General features: G+C 43.0%; 3 non-coding genes across 3 annotated transcripts; all 3 read right to left on the bottom strand.

Moving 5' to 3' along the window:
- Positions 1 to 1622: 1622 nt before the first annotated feature.
- On the bottom strand, positions 1623 to 1741 carry LOC138360569 (5S ribosomal RNA). Its single transcript, XR_011226482.1, has one exon. It is a non-coding gene; the product is annotated as a 5S ribosomal RNA (ribosomal RNA).
- Positions 1742 to 9936: 8195 nt separating this feature from the next.
- Positions 9937 to 10055, bottom strand: LOC138360570 (5S ribosomal RNA). The gene has a single exon (XR_011226483.1). It is a non-coding gene; the product is annotated as a 5S ribosomal RNA (ribosomal RNA).
- Positions 10056 to 18275: 8220 nt separating this feature from the next.
- On the bottom strand, positions 18276 to 18394 carry LOC138360571 (5S ribosomal RNA). The gene has a single exon (XR_011226484.1). It is a non-coding gene; the product is annotated as a 5S ribosomal RNA (ribosomal RNA).
- Between the last annotated feature and the right edge of the window lie 339 nt (positions 18395 to 18733).

The following is an 18733-nucleotide window of genomic DNA, read 5'->3' on the forward strand; positions in this document are numbered from 1 at the left end:
TATATATGTTAAGGGCCTAGTTTTAGTGTTTATTTTAAAAATGACAAACATCGAGTCGTTTTACCAGTCCTTTAGCGTTAACGGTGATGCATTTTAAAACTGAACAGAAATCACCTTTTCTGGATATATCAAATATCGAATCCGCTTAATGTGCCTACAATTCAATCATTCAAAAAATACATAATTTACATCATGCCTTTTCATAGAACAGACAATAAGATTTGAGACAATAAGAACTTTAGTTTTATAACTAAAGTTGCACAATTATACCAACTCTATGGTGGCTGGGTGGTAAGGTGTGTGGCTGGTGTTTTGGAAGTCGCGAGTTCAAACGACCCAATGGGAGTACTTTTTTTTTTTTTATGCCATACAATCTTCCTAGTACTATTATGTAGGTTTGTGTGTGTGTGTTTTTATTCATTCTTTGGTTTTATAGATGACATACATATTGACTCCTTTTACCGGTCCTTAATTAGGCTCTGGGGAAGCAATGGTGGTGGTGGTGGTGCATTTAAAACTAAACCAAAAATCACCAGTTCTGGACGCGTCAAATATCATATCCGCTTAATGTGTCTACAACCTAATTACTTAAAACTACACTATTTAATTCATTCATATCATGTGCATATTGGTCATTATGCTCATACAACCGACATAACAATTTATTTTCATTATTAGAATCATACATTTCATCAAGTAATACAGATACAAAGAGATTTTCTTTCTGAGAAGACCGTTAGTATTGGCTGGCTGGCAGGCAGGCAGGCAGGCAGGCAGGCATTTGAGGGTTATTATTTCGCCTGTTGATTGGGGGGAGGGTTGATGTGTTAGGGGGTTTTCGGTTAGGTGTGGTGGTGGTGATTGGTGGTGGTGGTGATTGGTGGTGATTGGTGGTGAGTAGTGGTGAGTAGTGGTGGTGGTGGTGGTGGTGGTGGTGGTGGTGGTAGTAGTAGGTGGGAGGGGGGGGGGGGGGGAAGGGGAATGATGGTCTGTGGATTCCTTCTCCGTACCCCTTACATATAAGCAAAAACATGCCTTCCTGTGGGTATAGAAACATTAACACAAATTATATCAGTAACTGATATTGTAGCCTTTTAAACAGAAAAGATTTGTACATACAAATACTTTTAAATTATCATTTATTTGTGGAAATGGCATTTACGTCATTAAATTGATACCTCAGCATCAAGTGTCCTGCAGTGGTCCAGTGGTAAAGTGTATATAAGTGATGCGTATTCTTGGAGTTGCGAGTTCAAACCCGGATTAAGCTATATATATATATATATATATATATATATATATATATATATATATATATATATATATATATATATATATATATATATATATATATATATATATATATATATATATATATATATATATATATATATACAACATGTTTTGTTTTGGTTGTTTGTTTTTGTATAAAGCCTCACACACTATATTAAGCGAGTTTGTTTTAAACATGACATACATATTAATTCATTTTACCAGGCCTTATTCCACACAACTCCGTGAATTTCCCGTGGAGCCAGCCAGCCAGCCAGCCAGCCAGCCAGCCAGCCAGCCATTCAAACAAAAACAAACGAAACAAAACAAAACAAAACAAAAAACATTATTGCCAACAGCATTTGGTGTTCCCAGGCGGTCACCCATCCAAGTACTAACCAAACCCAACGTTGCTTAACTTCGCTGATCGGACGAGAAGCGGTGTTCTCAACGTGGTATGGCCGTTGGCATGAGACTGCCTACACATTGTGGCTAATAACCAACTCTTTTTAGTCATCACGGCAGGATACGGACCTTCTTGTGGTGTCTTAATGGTAATTGTATCCTAACATATTTTTGTCTCCTTGGCATGGATATTTAACATCGTTTATTCAGTCTTGGGTTTATGTTCTTTCGCCATTTACAGACATTTTACATCTACCTACTTCCTCAGCCTACCCTGCCAATTTCTAATGAATTTGTGGATTTTCTTTTGTAATACATACATGTGTGTGCTCATCTGCTCTTCAGTTTTTATGATATTTGTCTCATCTGTCCTGCTTTATGATACTTTTACAAAGAACATGAACAAATGCTTCTATTTTAGAGAAGATATGGGATCCAGGTTTCGGAGCCGTAAAACCAACCGTCGTGATTGGTGGACGAGTTGCCAGGTTGCAGCTTCTGTACCGTGCCGGCACATAAATAGGTTCGGCTCAAGCGGCGGCAGCATCATTCCCCCGTGACTGTCTGAGCGTCTCTCATCACCTTGGTTATCTCATCATCATCATGGTAGAAGCAAAGCCTACCAAGAAGGCTGCGGCTGCTGCTGCTGTGGTGGCCACCACCAGGAAACCTCGCGTCCAGGTTGCTCACCCGAAAACTAGTCAAATGGTTCTAGCCGCGGTCGCAGCACTCAAAGACCGTAAGGGCTCGTCTCTACAAGCAATCAAGAAGTACGTTGTTGCCAACAACAAAGTCGAGGCTGCCAAGATCGCCATTTACATCCGAAGATTTCTCAAGAAAGCAGTGGCTGACGGCATTCTTGTTCAGACCAAGGGAAGTGGAGCTAGTGGATCATTCAAGCTGGCCGTAGCAGAGAAGAGGGCCGTTCTAACTCCCAAGAAAGCCACCACAACCAAGAAACCATCTACAGCAGCAAAGAAGGCCGTGGTAACTCCCAAGAAAGCCGCCACAAGCAACAAACCACCTACAGCCTTGAAAAAGAAGCAGCAGCAGCAGCTTGTTGTTGGGAACAAAAAGCCCAAAATAAAGAGAGCTTCAAAATCTCCCAAACCACCCAAGGCAAAGAAAGCTGTCAAGAAAACAACAAAGGCAAAATAAACGACGACATGCAAGCAGCATGAATACACATGACAATAAACATCCAGGCCTCCCCCTCAGTGGAGGGGCCTCATATGATTCCAAAAAGAGTTTAGTTTTGTAGACAAATAAATCATTACTTTTGGGGTAGATTTACTCTGTATATATATATATATATATATATATATATATATATATATATATATATATATATATATATATATATATATATATATATATATATATATATATATACACATACATGGGTGAGGTGATATGGTACCAAAGTTTTGGGTGAGGTGATTGACATTTACACAAGATAAAACACGAACCAATGGGAATAAAAACATAAGAATGGAAGTAACTGCAGAAGGCCTATTGGCCCATAACACAAGCACTTCCTCTTGATGCTTCTATATTGGTTCGGAGTCTTGAAGCTAATATATATATATATATATATATATATATATATAATATATATATATATATATATATATATATATATATATATATATATATATATATATATATATATATATATATATATATATATATGCACACAAAACTAAATAGTCTTGTTAGACAAATTGCCCCTATTAGAGGCAAGTTGACTAACAAGCCGAATGACTGCAATTGTTTTGAATTTGAGTTAAATCTAACATAGAAATGTAATCAAACCTAACCTAACCTATGCTAACCCAAGCTAAGCTAACCTAACCTAAGCTAACCAAGCTAAGCTAAGCTCAAGCTAAGCTAAGCTAACCTAACCTAACCTAAGCTAAGCTAACCCTAACCTAACCCAGCAATTCATGATCTTAATATAATACTGTTAATTGGATAAACCAATTTGGAAAGAAATGTTCGAAAATAACAAAATTAACTGTGCTTGTTAGGAAAATTGGGCCTTGCATACTTGTCCCAATAGTGTGGTTCTCGCTTTTAGGTACGACATAAACGTATACCTAAGTTGAGAGAGAAAAAGATTCGCACTCAAACATGCATATCGATTGCCAGTCCTGAATTCTGGGTAGATATTCGTGTCCTCCCTTTTCATTTACCATCATTTGGATACTATCAAAACAGCTCTGAGAAGGATAAAATGAATAAAACGGGTAGCTCACTCATGTAAAAAGGAAGAGTTGGGAAAGATCTCTCTCTCTCTCTCTCTCTCCCTCACCCCCCCCCCCCCACCACCACCAATGATCCTGCTCTGCTAGTATATAACGGAACAAACCTTCCCCCCCCCCCCACCCCTCCCTCCCCAATCAGAGTCCCTTTAAGCATGCGAGGATAAAAAATAGATTTCATAAGACCCAATGTGCTAGCTGATATCAAAACAATTTATGTTATCGTCTATTAAGCCCTTCAGTAAAAAAGTATAGGGACCTAATTAGGTCCCGTTTTGAGGTGGTGGTGGGTGGAATCGATGGATTAGCCAAGCTCTTATCCGCCGAATCCGTAGAGGGTACGACCCTGGCGCTTCAGAGCGTACACCACGTCCATGGCAGTGACGGTCTTCCTCTTGGCGTGTTCCGTGTAGGTTACAGCATCACGGATGACGTTCTCGAGGAACACCTTCAGGACGCCACGGGTCTCTTCGTAGATGAGACCCGAAATACGCTTCACGCCGCCACGACGAGAGCTAAGCGACGAATAGCGGGCTTGGTGATGCCCTGGATGTTGTCACGTAGCACCTTACGATGACGCTTGGCGCCACCCTTTCCGAGTCCCTTGCCTCCCTTGCCGCGTCCAGTCATGGTGTTGAAGTTGTGTGAATAATAAAATTTCGGCACGATTTCCCCAGACTATATCCCGTCAAGCGGACGTACTTGTAGCATGGCAACTCCTAACTCCTGCCTGTCCTTACTTTATGCTTGTACTCGAGCAGAAACACGGCTTTCTCACAACGCTTTCAAAACTGCAGTTGCCTACTCGTCTGTTTCACGTCTCTGTGAAATGACTTTTGCACAAATCCAAAAAATAGAGCAAAATCAGCGATAATAGTGTTTGAGGTGAGCTGCCTGTTGGCTGCAGCCAGAGGAAGGAGGGGAGGGGCAACGGGGTGACGTAGGCGAGTCGAGCAGCCAATGGCGCTCGAGCAAGCGCCTCGAGACGGCGTATATAAGCAAAAATTTTTCGGCGCCGGCCATCACAAACCACAGTTGTTCACCATGGCTCGCACCAAGCAGACTGCTCGCAAGTCCACGGGAGGCAAGGCTCCTCGTAAGCAGCTGGCCACCAAGGCAGCACGCAAATCTGCTCCTGCCACAGGGGGCGTGAAGAAGCCTCACCGTTACAGGCCCGGAACGGTCGCCCTGCGTGAGATCCGTCGTTACCAGAAGAGCACAGAGTTGCTCATCAGGAAACTTCCCTTCCAGCGTCTGGTGCGCGAGATTGCCCAGGACTTCAAGACCGATCTTCGCTTCCAGTCGTCTGCCGTCATGGCTTTACAGGAGGCATCCGAGGCTTACCTGGTCGGTCTCTTCGAGGACACTAACCTCTGTGCCATCCACGCCAAGCGTGTCACCATCATGCCAAAGGACATTCAGCTTGCTCGCCGTATCCGTGGAGAGCGTGCATAAGCTAAAACGACCACCCTAGTATACACCAAACTCGGCCCTTCTCAGGGCCAAAATATCCTTCTAAGGAGATTTCAGACATTCCTAGCATCAGTCATATGAATTAACCTTCATCTATACATATAATAAATAAATAAATACAATAATTTAGGTGGCATACATACACTGTACACGTGATATCAATAAATCAAGTCATTTGTAGTACAACCTGTCCTCTTACAAACAAAACGCCGTCGCTTTTCATTCTTATGCACTGCCAAGGATCCTCCCCCCCCCCTCCAAAAAAAAAAAAAAAAAAAATTGTCATACTGTACTAGAAATAAAAGCAGCTTGTATAAGTGACATACTGTCCTGTCCTGTTTTATTCTGTTTTTGGTCCTCTGGCTTAATCTGTTAAGTTAGGAGATGACATTTTAAATTAACCGTTTTCTTGACATTTTCAAACCTTAAGAGGGTGGCCTGCATAGTAATCCTAATGTGGAACATAACAATGAATCTCTAATCTCTAGAAAAAAGATACCGAGTGTTTATATGTGTGTTGAGAGAGAGAGAGAGAGAGAGAGAGAGAGAGAGAGAGAGAGAGAGAGAGAGAGAGAGAGAGAGAGAGAGAGAGAGAGAGAGAGAGAGAGAGAGACATGCAGAGACAGAGACAGAGACAGACAGACAGACAGACAGAGACTGAGAGAGAGAAACACACACAGACAGTTTCATAAATATTCTCATTTTATAGCTATTTGCTTTCAGTGACAGAGGTTTTTGTTATAATAGTATTGGTGTCTAACACTCACAATCTCTTTAGAAATTAAAGTGTGGCTCCAATGGAGCCGAGTTTGTTGGTTTGAGGCCAAGCCACCACCACAGGGCAGTAAGTAAGCCGTTTACTTGGAGGAGGTGTACTTGGTGACGGCCTTAGTGCCCTCAGAGACGGCGTGCTTGGCCAGTTCTCCGGGCAACAGGAGCCTTACAGCCGTCTGGATCTCCCGACTGGTAATGGTGGAACGCTTGTTGTAGTGGGCCAGGCGAGAAGCCTCGGCGGCGATGCGCTCGAAGATGTCGTTCACGAACGAGTTCATGATCGACATGGCTTTGGAAGAGATACCAGTGTCGGGGTGGACCTGCTTCAGCACTTTGTAGATGTAGATGCTGTAGCTCTCCTTCCTCCTGCGCTTCTTTTTCTTATCGCCCTTGGCAATGGCCTTCTGGGCCTTTCCGGCCTTCTTGGCAGCCTTTCCAGATGCCTTGGGTGGCATGATGATGCTCGTGCTGGCTGGCGTTGCGATACAATAATGAACTTTTGCGCGAGTCGAGCTTTCCTTTTATATCCCGCTCGCGACTCAGCTCAGAGCGGGTCGCGTGGCGGAGCGCGCTGATTGGTCAGTGGCGGACTCCCTTGATCCTGAGCGGGGTATATAACACGAAGCTCGATCTGCGGGCCGGCATAAAACACCACAAACCCACAACAGCAGCAGCAATGTCAGGACGCGGCAAGGGAGGCAAAGTGAAGGGCAAGTCAAAGTCTCGCTCCAGCAGGGCCGGACTTCAGTTCCCCGTGGGCAGAATTCACCGTCTGCTGCGTAAAGGCAACTACGCCGAACGCGTCGGTGCTGGCGCTCCTGTCTACCTGGCAGCCGTCATGGAATACCTCGCTGCCGAAGTTCTGGAGCTCGCCGGTAACGCCGCACGTGACAACAAGAAGACCCGTATCATCCCACGTCACTTGCAGTTGGCCATCCGCAACGACGAAGAACTCAACAAACTTCTGTCTGGCGTAACCATTGCACAGGGAGGTGTTCTTCCAAACATTCAGGCAGTTCTTTTGCCAAAGAAGACAGAGAAGAAGTAAGCACTTCTGCCACCCACCACGACAAATACCATAACCAGGCTCCATCCGGAGCCACACACACTTTAATAGAGAGATTCAAGTAGACAATCAACTTTCAAACATTAATAATAACATTTATATTGATTTCATTTGGAATGTGTACATAACAAACAAACAAAACAAAATTATAGGGGATATTCAGCATCACTTGGAATATTAACCAATCATATAAATCCAATATATATTTTATATTTTACTTTAAGCGAGGAATTCATATTCTATCAATTTTTAATCATACAAATGAACAAAAGCAATTCTTCACTAGACGTAATGAATGAATAAATGATCAAGGTTTTAATGTGTTTCATGAAAAATATATATATATATATATATATATATATATATATATATATATATATATATATATATATATATATATATATATATAATATAATATAATATAATATATTATAATACTTGTGAACCAGAATATGTTTGAGCAGCAGCGATCGTGCCATTGGCCGAAGTGCAACAATTCAAATAATTTAAAGGGCCTGCTCGGGTATATAAGAGAGGCTGGGAGACTGGGGCCGGTGGTGGGTGATGGGTGATGAGTGATGGTGTGGTGTGGTGTGGTGTTGTTAAGAGTTGATTTACGGCCAGCCAGCCAGCTGCAGCCAAGGCAGGGCAGGGCAAGGCAAGGCAAGGCAAGGCAAGGCAAGGCAAGGCAAGGCAAGGCAAGGCAAGGCAAGGCAAGGCAAGGCAAGGCAATAACAGGACAGGACAGGCAAGGCAAGGCAAGCAGGCGGGCGGGCAGGCGGGCGGGCGGGCGGGGCCAGCCAGCCAGCCAGCCAGCCAGCCAGGCAGGCAGGCAGGCAGGCAGGCAGGCAGGCAGGCAGGCTGGCAGGCAGGCAGGCAGGCAGGCAGGCAGGCAGGCAGCCAGCCAGCAGCCAGCCAGCCAGCCAGCCAGCCAGCAGGCAGGCAGCCAGCCAGCCAGCAGCAGCAGCCAGCCAGCCAGCCAGCCAGCCAGCCAGCAGCCAGCCAGCCAGCCAGCCAGCCAGCCAGCCACTCCCACTTTGTATTTATATGCATTCAATTTATATTCAAACATTATATATGTTAAGGGCCTAGTTTTAGTGTTTATTTTAAAAATGACAAACATCGAGTCGTTTTACCAGTCCTTTAGCGTTAACGGTGATGCATTTTAAAACTGAACAGAAATCACCTTTTCTGGATATATCAAATATCGAATCCGCTTAATGTGCCTACAATTCAATCATTCAAAAAATACATAATTTACATCATGCCTTTTCATAGAACAGACAATAAGATTTGAGACAATAAGAACTTTAGTTTTATAACTAAAGTTGCACAATTATACCAACTCTATGGTGGCTGGGTGGTAAGGTGTGTGGCTGGTGTTTTGGAAGTCGCGAGTTCAAACGACCCAATGGGAGTACTTTTTTTTTTTTTATGCCATACAATCTTCCTAGTACTATTATGTAGGTTTGTGTGTGTGTGTTTTTATTCATTCTTTGGTTTTATAGATGACATACATATTGACTCCTTTTACCGGTCCTTAATTAGGCTCTGGGGAAGCAATGGTGGTGGTGGTGGTGCATTTAAAACTAAACCAAAAATCACCAGTTCTGGACGCGTCAAATATCATATCCGCTTAATGTGTCTACAACCTAATTACTTAAAACTACACTATTTAATTCATTCATATCATGTGCATATTGGTCATTATGCTCATACAACCGACATAACAATTTATTTTCATTATTAGAATCATACATTTCATCAAGTAATACAGATACAAAGAGATTTTCTTTCTGAGAAGACCGTTAGTATTGGCTGGCTGGCAGGCAGGCAGGCAGGCAGGCAGGCATTTGAGGGTTATTATTTCGCCTGTTGATTGGGGGGAGGGTTGATGTGTTAGGGGGTTTTCGGTTAGGTGTGGTGGTGGTGATTGGTGGTGGTGGTGATTGGTGGTGATTGGTGGTGAGTAGTGGTGAGTAGTGGTGGTGGTGGTGGTGGTGGTGGTGGTGGTGGTAGTAGTAGGTGGGAGGGGGGGGGGGGGGGGAAGGGGAATGATGGTCTGTGGATTCCTTCTCCGTACCCCTTACATATAAGCAAAAACATGCCTTCCTGTGGGTATAGAAACATTAACACAAATTATATCAGTAACTGATATTGTAGCCTTTTAAACAGAAAAGATTTGTACATACAAATACTTTTAAATTATCATTTATTTGTGGAAATGGCATTTACGTCATTAAATTGATACCTCAGCATCAAGTGTCCTGCAGTGGTCCAGTGGTAAAGTGTATATAAGTGATGCGTATTCTTGGAGTTGCGAGTTCAAACCCGGATTAAGCTATATATATATATATATATATATATATATATATATATATATATATATATATATATATATATATATATATATATATATATATATATATATATATATATATATATATACAACATGTTTTGTTTTGGTTGTTTGTTTTTGTATAAAGCCTCACACACTATATTAAGCGAGTTTGTTTTAAACATGACATACATATTAATTCATTTTACCAGGCCTTATTCCACACAACTCCGTGAATTTCCCGTGGAGCCAGCCAGCCAGCCAGCCAGCCAGCCAGCCAGCCAGCCAGCCAGCCATTCAAACAAAAACAAACGAAACAAAACAAAACAAAAAAAAAACATTATTGCCAACAGCATTTGGTGTTCCCAGGCGGTCACCCATCCAAGTACTAACCAAACCCAACGTTGCTTAACTTCGCTGATCGGACGAGAAGCGGTGTTCTCAACGTGGTATGGCCGTTGGCATGAGACTGCCTACACATTGTGGCTAATAACCAACTCTTTTTAGTCATCACGGCAGGATACGGACCTTCTTGTGGTGTCTTAATGGTAATTGTATCCTAACATATTTTTGTCTCCTTGGCATGGATATTTAACATCGTTTATTCAGTCTTGGGTTTATGTTCTTTCGCCATTTACAGACATTTTACATCTACCTACTTCCTCAGCCTACCCTGCCAATTTCTAATGAATTTGTGGATTTCTTTTGTAATACATACATGTGTGTGCTCATCTGCTCTTCAGTTTTTATGATATTTGTCTCATCTGTCCTGCTTTATGATACTTTTACAAAGAACATGAACAAATGCTTCTATTTTAGAGAAGATATGGGATCCAGGTTTCGGAGCCGTAAAACCAACCGTCGTGATTGGTGGACGAGTTGCCAGGTTGCAGCTTCTGTACCGTGCCGGCACATAAATAGGTTCGGCTCAAGCGGCGGCAGCATCATTCCCCCGTGACTGTCTGAGCGTCTCTCATCACCTTGGTTATCTCATCATCATCATGGTAGAAGCAAAGCCTACCAAGAAGGCTGCGGCTGCTGCTGCTGTGGTGGCCACCACCAGGAAACCTCGCGTCCAGGTTGCTCACCCGAAAACTAGTCAAATGGTTCTAGCCGCGGTCGCAGCACTCAAAGGACCGTAAGGGCTCGTCTCTACAAGCAATCAAGAAGTACGTTGTTTGCCAACAACAAAAGTCGAGGCTGCCCAAGATCGCATTTACATCCGAAGATTTCTCAAGAAAAGGCAAGTGGCTGACGGCATTCTTGTTCAGGACCAAGGGAAGTGGAGCTAGTGGATCATTCAAGCTGGCCGTAGCAGAGAAGAGGGCGTTCTAACTCCCAAGAAAGCCACCACAACCAAGAAACCCAACTCTACAGCAGCAAAAGAAGGCCGTGGTAACTCCCAAGAAAGCCGCCACAAGAAACAACAAACCACCCCTACGCCTTGAAAAAAGAAGCAGGCAAGCAGCAAGCTTGTTGTTGGAAAACAAAAAAGCCCAAAAATAAAGAGAGGCTTCAAATCTACCCAAACACACCCAAGGCAAAGAAAAGCTGTCAAGAAAACAACAAAGGGCAAAATAAAACGACGACATGCAAGCAGCATGAATACACATGACAATAAACATCCAGGGCCTCCCCCCTCATGGAGGGGCCTCATATGATTCCAAAAAGAGTTTAGTTTTGTAGACAAATAAATCATTACTTTGGGGTAGATTTACTCTGTATATTATATATATATATATATATATATATATATATTATATATAGTATATATATATATATATATATATATATATATATATACACATACATTGGTTGAGGTGATATGGTACCAAAGTTTTGGGTGAGGTGATTGACATTTACACAAGATAACACCACGAACCAATGGGAATAAAAAACATAAGAATGGAAAGTAACTGCAGAAGAGGCCTATTGGCCCATAACACAAAGCACTTCCTCTTGATGCTTCTATATTGGTTCGGAGTCTTGAAGCTATAATATAATATATATATATAATATATATATATATATATATATATATATATATATATATATAATATATATATATATACTATATATATGATATATATAATATAATATATATATATATATATATATATGCACACAAAAAACTAAATAGTCTTGTTAGACAAATTGCCCCTATTAGAGGCAAGTTGACTACAAGCCGAAATGACTGCAATTGTTTTTGAATTTGAGTTAAATCTAACATAGAAATGTAATCAAACCTAAACTAAACCTAATGCTAACCCAGCTAGCTAACCTAACCTAACCTAGCTAACCCAAGCTAAGCTAAGCTAACCTAACCTAACCTAAGCTAAGCTAACCTAACTAACCTAAACCCAGCAATTCATGATCTTAATATAATACTGTTAATTGGATAAACCAATTTTGGAAAGAAATGTTCGAAAATAACAAAATTAACTGTGCTTGTTAGGAAAATTGGGCCTTGCATACTTGTCCCAATAGTGTGGTTTCTCGCTTTAGGTACGACATAAACGTATACCTAAGTTGAGAGAGAAAAAGATTCGCACTCAAACATGCAATATCGATTGCCATCCTGAATTCTGGGTAGATATTCGTGTCCTCCCTTTTCATTTACCATCATTTGGATACTATCAAAACAGCTCTGAGAAGGATAAAATGAATAAAAAGGGGTAGCTCAACTCATGTAAAAGGAAGAGTTGGGAAAGATCTCTCTCTCTCTCTCTCTCTCTCCCTCACCCCCCCCCCCACCACCACCAATGATCCTGCTCTGCTAGTATATAACGGAACAAACCTTCCCCCCCCCCCCACCCCTCCCTCCCCAATCAGAGTCCCTTTAAGCATGCGAGGATAAAAAATAGATTTCATAAGACCCAATGTGCTAGCTGATATCAAAACAATTTATGTTATCGTCTATTAAGCCCTTCAGTAAAAAAGTATAGGGACCTAATTAGGTCCCGTTTTGAGGTGGTGGTGGGTGGAATCGATGGATTAGCCAAGCTCTTATCCGCCGAATCCGTAGAGGGTACGACCCTGGCGCTTCAGAGCGTACACCACGTCCATGGCAGTGACGGTCTTCCTCTTGGCGTGTTCCGTGTAGGTTACAGCATCACGGATGACGTTCTCGAGGAACACCTTCAGGACGCCACGGGTCTCTTCGTAGATGAGACCCGAAATACGCTTCACGCCGCCACGACGAGCTAAGCGACGAATAGCGGGCTTGGTGATGCCCTGGATGTTGTCACGTAGCACCTTACGATGACGCTTGGCGCCACCCTTTCCGAGTCCCTTGCCTCCCTTGCCGCGTCCAGTCATGGTGTTGAAGTTGTGTGAATAATAAAATTTCGGCACGATTTCCCCAGACTATATCCCGTCAAGCGGACGTACTTGTAGCATGGCAACTCCTAACTCCTGCCTGTCCTTACTTTATGCTTGTACTCGAGCAGAAACACGGCTTTCTCACAACGCTTTCAAAACTGCAGTTGCCTACTCGTCTGTTTCACGTCTCTGTGAAATGACTTTTGCACAAATCCAAAAAATAGAGCAAAATCAGCGATAATAGTGTTTGAGGTGAGCTGCCTGTTGGCTGCAGCCAGAGGAAGGAGGGGAGGGGCAACGGGGTGACGTAGGCGAGTCGAGCAGCCAATGGCGCTCGAGCAAGCGCCTCGAGACGGCGTATATAAGCAAAAATTTTTCGGCGCCGGCCATCACAAACCACAGTTGTTCACCATGGCTCGCACCAAGCAGACTGCTCGCAAGTCCACGGGAGGCAAGGCTCCTCGTAAGCAGCTGGCCACCAAGGCAGCACGCAAATCTGCTCCTGCCACAGGGGGCGTGAAGAAGCCTCACCGTTACAGGCCCGGAACGGTCGCCCTGCGTGAGATCCGTCGTTACCAGAAGAGCACAGAGTTGCTCATCAGGAAACTTCCCTTCCAGCGTCTGGTGCGCGAGATTGCCCAGGACTTCAAGACCGATCTTCGCTTCCAGTCGTCTGCCGTCATGGCTTTACAGGAGGCATCCGAGGCTTACCTGGTCGGTCTCTTCGAGGACACTAACCTCTGTGCCATCCACGCCAAGCGTGTCACCATCATGCCAAAGGACATTCAGCTTGCTCGCCGTATCCGTGGAGAGCGTGCATAAGCTAAAACGACCACCCTAGTATACACCAAACTCGGCCCTTCTCAGGGCCAAAATATCCTTCTAAGGAGATTTCAGACATTCCTAGCATCAGTCATATGAATTAACCTTCATCTATACATATAATAAATAAATAAATACAATAATTTAGGTGGCATACATACACTGTACACGTGATATCAATAAATCAAGTCATTTGTAGTACAACCTGTCCTCTTACAAACAAAACGCCGTCGCTTTTCATTCTTATGCACTGCCAAGGATCCTCCCCCCCCCCTCCAAAAAAAAAAAAAAAAAAAATTGTCATACTGTACTAGAAATAAAAGCAGCTTGTATAAGTGACATACTGTCCTGTCCTGTTTTATTCTGTTTTTGGTCCTCTGGCTTAATCTGTTAAGTTAGGAGATGACATTTTAAATTAACCGTTTTCTTGACATTTTCAAACCTTAAGAGGGTGGCCTGCATAGTAATCCTAATGTGGAACATAACAATGAATCTCTAATCTCTAGAAAAAAGATACCGAGTGTTTATATGTGTGTTGAGAGAGAGAGAGAGAGAGAGAGAGAGAGAGAGAGAGAGAGAGAGAGAGAGAGAGAGAGAGAGAGAGAGAGAGAGAGAGAGAGAGAGAGAGAGAGAGAGAGAGACATGCAGAGACAGAGACAGAGACAGACAGACAGACAGACAGAGACTGAGAGAGAGAAACACACACAGACAGTTTCATAAATATTCTCATTTTATAGCTATTTGCTTTCAGTGACAGAGGTTTTTGTTATAATAGTATTGGTGTCTAACACTCACAATCTCTTTAGAAATTAAAGTGTGGCTCCAATGGAGCCGAGTTTGTTGGTTTGAGGCCAAGCCACCACCACAGGGCAGTAAGTAAGCCGTTTACTTGGAGGAGGTGTACTTGGTGACGGCCTTAGTGCCCTCAGAGACGGCGTGCTTGGCCAGTTCTCCGGGCAACAGGAGCCTTACAGCCGTCTGGATCTCCCGACTGGTAATGGTGGAACGCTTGTTGTAGTGGGCCAGGCGAGAAGCCTCGGCGGCGATGCGCTCGAAGATGTCGTTCACGAACGAGTTCATGATCGACATGGCTTTGGAAGAGATACCAGTGTCGGGGTGGACCTGCTTCAGCACTTTGTAGATGTAGATGCTGTAGCTCTCCTTCCTCCTGCGCTTCTTTTTCTTATCGCCCTTGGCAATGGCCTTCTGGGCCTTTCCGGCCTTCTTGGCAGCCTTTCCAGATGCCTTGGGTGGCATGATGATGCTCGTGCTGGCTGGCGTTGCGATACAATAATGAACTTTTGCGCGAGTCGAGCTTTCCTTTTATATCCCGCTCGCGACTCAGCTCAGAGCGGGTCGCGTGGCGGAGCGCGCTGATTGGTCAGTGGCGGACTCCCTTGATCCTGAGCGGGGTATATAACACGAAGCTCGATCTGCGGGCCGGCATAAAACACCACAAACCCACAACAGCAGCAGCAATGTCAGGACGCGGCAAGGGAGGCAAAGTGAAGGGCAAGTCAAAGTCTCGCTCCAGCAGGGCCGGACTTCAGTTCCCCGTGGGCAGAATTCACCGTCTGCTGCGTAAAGGCAACTACGCCGAACGCGTCGGTGCTGGCGCTCCTGTCTACCTGGCAGCCGTCATGGAATACCTCGCTGCCGAAGTTCTGGAGCTCGCCGGTAACGCCGCACGTGACAACAAGAAGACCCGTATCATCCCACGTCACTTGCAGTTGGCCATCCGCAACGACGAAGAACTCAACAAACTTCTGTCTGGCGTAACCATTGCACAGGGAGGTGTTCTTCCAAACATTCAGGCAGTTCTTTTGCCAAAGAAGACAGAGAAGAAGTAAGCACTTCTGCCACCCACCACGACAAATACCATAACCAGGCTCCATCCGGAGCCACACACACTTTAATAGAGAGATTCAAGTAGACAATCAACTTTCAAACATTAATAATAACATTTATATTGATTTCATTTGGAATGTGTACATAACAAACAAACAAAACAAAATTATAGGGGATATTCAGCATCACTTGGAATATTAACCAATCATATAAATCCAATATATATTTTATATTTTACTTTAAGCGAGGAATTCATATTCTATCAATTTTTAATCATACAAATGAACAAAAGCAATTCTTCACTAGACGTAATGAATGAATAAATGATCAAGGTTTTAATGTGTTTCATGAATAATATATATATATATATATATATATATATATATATATATATATATATATATATATATATATATATATATATATATATATATATATATATATATAATATAATATATATAATATATTATAATACTTGTGAACCAGAATATGTTTGAGCAGCAGCGATCGTGCCATTGGCCGAAGTGCAACAATTCAAATAATTTAAAGGGCCTGCTCGGGTATATAAGAGAGGCTGGGAGACTGGGGCCGGTGGTGGGTGATGGGTGATGAGTGATGGTGTGGTGTGGTGTGGTGTTGTTAAGAGTTGATTTACGGCCAGCCAGCCAGCTGCAGCCAAGGCAGGGCAGGGCAAGGCAAGGCAAGGCAAGGCAAGGCAAAGGCAAGGCAAGGCAAGGCAAGGCAAGGCAAGGCAAGGCAAGGCAATAACAGGACAGGACAGGCAAGGCAAGGCAAGCAGGCGGGCGGGCAGGCGGGCGGGCGGGCGGGCAGCCAGCCAGCCAGCCAGCCAGCCAGCAGGCAGGCAGGCAGGCAGGCAGGCAGGCAGGCAGGCAGGCTGGCAGGCAGGCAGGCAGGCAGGCAGGCAGGCAGGCAGGCAGGCCAGCCAGCCAGGCCAGGCAGGCAGGCAGCCAGCCAGCCAGCCAGCCAGCCAGCCAGCCAGCCAGCCAGCCAGCCAGCCAGCCAGCCAGCCAGCCACTCCCACTTTGTATTTATATGCATTCAATTTATATTCAAACATTATATATGTTAAGGGCCTAGTTTTAGTGTTTATTTTAAAAATGACAAACATCGAGTCGTTTTACCAGTCCTTTAGCGTTAACGGTGATGCATTTTAAAACTGAACAGAAATCACCTTTTCTGGATATATCAAATATCGAATCCGCTTAATGTGCCTACAATTCAATCATTCAAAAAATACATAATTTACATCATGCCTTTTCATAGAACAGACAATAAGATTTGAGACAATAAGAACTTTAGTTTTATAACTAAAGTTGCACAATTATACCAACTCTATGGTGGCTGGGTGGTAAGGTGTGTGGCTGGTGTTTTGGAAGTCGCGAGTTCAAACGACCCAATGGGAGTACTTTTTTTTTTTTTATGCCATACAATCTTCCTAGTACTATTATGTAGGTTTGTGTGTGTGTGTTTTTATTCATTCTTTGGTTTTATAGATGACATACATATTGACTCCTTTTACCGGTCCTTAATTAGGCTCTGGGGAAGCAATGGTGGTGGTGGTGGTGCATTTAAAACTAAACCAAAAATCACCAGTTCTGGACGCGTCAAATATCATATCCGCTTAATGTGTCTACAACCTAATTACTTAAAACTACACTATTTAATTCATTCATATCATGTGCATATTGGTCATTATGCTCATACAACCGACATAACAATTTATTTTCATTATTAGAATCATACATTTCATCAAGTAATACAGATACAAAGAGATTTTCTTTCTGAGAAGACCGTTAGTATTGGCTGGCTGGCAGGCAGGCAGGCAGGCAGGCAGGCATTTGAGGGTTATTATTTCGCCTGTTGATTGGGGGGAGGGTTGATGTGTTAGGGGGTTTTCGGTTAGGTGTGGTGGTGGTGATTGGTGGTGGTGGTGATTGGTGGTGATTGGTGGTGAGTAGTGGTGAGTAGTGGTGGTGGTGGTGGTGGTGGTGGTGGTGGTGGTAGTAGTAGGTGGGAGGGGGGGGGGGGGGAAGGGGAATGATGGTCTGTGGATTCCTTCTCCGTACCCCTTACATATAAGCAAAAACATGCCTTCCTGTGGGTATAGAAACATTAACACAAATTATATCAGTAACTGATATTGTAGCCTTTTAAACAGAAAAGATTTGTACATACAAATACTTTTAAATTATCATTTATTTGTGGAAATGGCATTTACGTCATTAAATTGATACCTCAGCATCAAGTGTCCTGCAGTGGTCCAGTGGTAAAGTGTATATAAGTGATGCGTATTCTTGGAGTTGCGAGTTCAAACCCGGATTAAGCATATATATATATATATATATATATATATATATATATATATATATATATATATATATATATATATATATATATATATATATATATATATATATATATATATATATATATACAACATGTTTTGTTTTGGTTGTTTGTTTTTGTATAAAGCCTCACACACTATATTAAGCGAGTTTGTTTTAAACATGACATACATATTAATTCATTTTACCAGGCCTTATTCCACACAACTCCGTGAATTTCCCGTGGAGCCAGCCAGCCAGCCAGCCAGCCAGCCAGCCAGCCAGCCAGCCAGCCATTCAAACAAAAACAAACGAAACAAAACAAAACAAACAAAAAAAAACATTATTGCCAACAGCATTTGGTGTTCCCAGGCGGTCACCCATCCAAGTACTAACCAAACCCAACGTTGCTTAACTTCGCTGATCGGACGAGAAGCGGTGTTCTCAACGTGGTATGGCCGTTGGCATGAGACTGCCTACACATTGTGGCTAATAACCAACTCTTTTTAGTCATCACGGCAGGATACGGACCTTCTTGTGGTGTCTTAATGGTAATTGTATCCTAACATATTTTTGTCTCCTTGGCATGGATATTTAACATCGTTTATTCAGTCTTGGGTTTATGTTCTTTCGCCATTTACAGACATTTTACATCTACCTACTTCCTCAGCCTACCCTGCCAATTTCTAATGAATTTGTGGATTTTCTTTTGTAATACATACATGTGTGTGCTCATCTGCTCTTCAGTTTTTATGATATTTGTCTCATCTGTCCTGCTTTATGATACTTTTACAAAGAACATGAA

This window comes from Procambarus clarkii, unplaced genomic scaffold (genome assembly GCF_040958095.1).
Source record: "Procambarus clarkii isolate CNS0578487 unplaced genomic scaffold, FALCON_Pclarkii_2.0 HiC_scaffold_115, whole genome shotgun sequence".
Taxonomy (NCBI): domain Eukaryota; kingdom Metazoa; phylum Arthropoda; class Malacostraca; order Decapoda; family Cambaridae; genus Procambarus; species Procambarus clarkii.